This window comes from Rhinopithecus bieti, unplaced genomic scaffold (assembly GCF_001698545.2).
Source record: "Rhinopithecus bieti isolate Rb0 unplaced genomic scaffold, ASM169854v2 scaffold_27016, whole genome shotgun sequence".
Taxonomy (NCBI): Eukaryota; Metazoa; Chordata; class Mammalia; order Primates; family Cercopithecidae; genus Rhinopithecus; species Rhinopithecus bieti.
In genome coordinates, this window is record NW_016812222.1 from 1,672,239 (window position 1) to 1,675,015 (window position 2,777).

At 40.2% G+C, this 2,777-nt stretch overlaps 1 pseudogene; it reads right to left on the minus strand.

Annotated features, from left to right (window-relative positions):
* Positions 1–1,500: 1,500 nt before the first annotated feature.
* On the minus strand, positions 1,501–2,303 carry LOC108544521 (HAUS augmin-like complex subunit 6 pseudogene; annotated as a pseudogene).
* Positions 2,304–2,777: the final 474 nt, after the last annotated feature.

Genomic DNA, 2,777 nt, shown 5'->3' on the forward strand with positions numbered 1-2,777 from the left:
ATCTTGATATGTACATATGTGTATACATACAATATATTTTTAAACAGACTAATGAAATTTTTGATTTATATTTTTGTTAAAATATAAAACTAGGATTTATATTTAGTTTAAATATAAGACTAAATATTAGACTAAATTAGACTCAATATAAACGTTATACCACCCACTGAATGGATTTGTAGTTCGACAGTTCCTTTTAAGTTCCTTCTTTTTTTTTTTTTTTTTTTTTTTTGAGACGGAGTCTCGCTGTGTCGCCCAGGCTGGAGTGCAGTGGCCGGATCTCAGCTCACTGCAAGCTCCGCCTCCCGGGTTCCCGCCATTCTCCCGCCTCAGCCTCCGAGTAGCTGGGACTACAGGCGCCGCCACCACGCCCGGCTAGTTTTTTGTATTTTAGTAGAGACGGGGTTTCCCCGTGTTAGCGAGGAGGGTCTCGATCTCCTGACCTCGTGATCCGCCCGCCTCGGCCTCCCAAAGTGCTGGGATTACAGGCTTGAGCCACCGCACCCGGCCAAGTTCCTTCTTAAAAGGAAAAGATGACAGTTCCATCTTTTTTCTTTTCTAAAATCATTCTGCCCCAGTCTTCACTTATCATCACATGCACTTTATTCCACCAAACATCATTTCTCAAAATCAATCTACTTGAATAATCATCCAGCCTGTTTAGAGCTTTCCTAGTCTTACAATCTGTCATCTTGACTACACATGCCAAGGCCTTTCTCACTTTTCCTGGTTAATACAGAATGTCCCATAAAGAAAGAATAAAAGGTCAAGTGCAGTGAGTCATGCCTGTAATTCCAGCACTTTGGGAGGCCGAGGCAGTTGGATCACTTGAGACCAGGAGTCCGAGACCAGCCTGGCCAACATGGTAAAACCCCGTCTCTACTGAAAACACAAAAATTGGACGAGCATGGTGACGTGCGCCTGTAGTCCCAGCTACTTGGGTGGCTGAGGCATGAGCATCGCTTGAACCCCGGAGGCAGGGGCTGCAGTGAGCTGAGATCGCACCACTGCACTCCAGCCTAGGCAACAGGGCAAGACTCTTGTCTCAAAAAAACACAGAAACAAAAAACAATGAAAGTATATTTCTTTAAAATGAAAGATCAGTAACTTCAGTGGCTACTATACTAAGCACTTAGTGAAGGTACAACAAAAACTACACATCCTTATGTTAATTAACTGAAATTATAATAAATTAAACTACTACTTTTGTCATTTACTTAATGCTTGTAAGTGTACTCAAGAAATCAAAATGGCTTCCCATTGCTTGACATTTGCTTTCCAAATACTTCACATTTCAACCCCATATCCCTACAAAGAGAAATAATTCAACATACTTTCCTTACCTAAAAATACTACAGGACGCTAAAAGGCATTTAGAATTTTTTAGACCTTGAAGAAGAGTGTTATACTTCCAACATGTATTTAACTTATAAGTCAGTTTCTATCCTGTGGCATAGCTTCAGTCTAAGTACATCATAGTTATATTAACTCCGTATTGCTTCATCTTGCCAAGTCAGACGGAGATTCTGTTGCATCATGGATCTTACTCAAGATGTCTTCTTCGTTTGAATTAGATAGAAGTTCTCCAAAACTACATGGTATTGTGGTCAATCTTTGTTCCACTGGAGGAAACTTAATTAGTGGTGAAAGAGACTTTTCTTTCACCAAGAGCCATGTGTAAAGGTGGTTTTGTATATTCAACGTGCAAATCATTAGTGTCCAAATCGTTAAGCATATCATCTGTTTGCACATTTTGGGGAGTAGGGCTCAATTCTGCTTTGTATCTTTCAAGTGTTTCAAGATTAGCAGGTAAGATTCTTCCTTTTTCTTGGAAAGAGATTTCTTTAGAGCCTCATATCTACTGCAAACAACCTATAAATTGAAGTCTGATTCTGGAGTAGTCTGTCCATCTCCCATAACATCTCCTAGAAAAATGCCACTGTCCACAGGACTTTTTGGCTCCAGTTTAAACTGGATTCTAAACTACTGGAAATTTTAACACTTAGGGAACCACCGTCCTCCGGAAAAGTTTCATGCCAAATGCAAATATGCTAAAATCAATATCCTTACAACTAATTCCACTTGATATCTGAAAAGAGTTCCATAATGTAGTTTTATTCATGGAAGGTTTGTTGCAAGAAGCCTGTGAATGGTCCAATATTTTCATATACTCCTCTTTACTGCTACCCAACTCATCTATTCCATTGCTGACAGCAAGGGAGAATGTCTATTTGGCTAGTTTCTGAACGCTTGGTTACTAAAGCTATACATTCCAAATCTTGCTTGAGAATTATTATTTATTTATTTATTTATTTTATTTTGAGACAGAGTCTCGCTTTGTTGCCCAGGCTGGAGTGCAGTGGCGCCATCTCGGCTCACTGCAAGCTCCACCACCCAGGTACACACCATTCTCCTGCCTCAGCCTCCCTAGTAGCTGAGACTACAGGGGCCTCGCCACGACGCCCGGCTAATTTTTGGGGTTTTCTTTTTGTTTTGTTTTGTTTTTTTTTTTTTGAGACGGAATTGATGGCTCAGCTCCTCAAACACTTGCCACCTTCTCCCAGGCTGGAGAGTTTTTTTATTGAAGTGCTAACAAATTTAAGGCACTTGGAATTTGGGTTTGATTTAAAATTTTTTTCCCTGAAAGTTAATAAAACCTTTACACCCTTTCCAATAACCTCCACAAACAGGCTCACCTATCTAATGTAGAGATGCCTTTTAAAGGAAACCTCTTTCTCTCCTCAGTCATATCACATCCACACCAACATTCAAGGGTC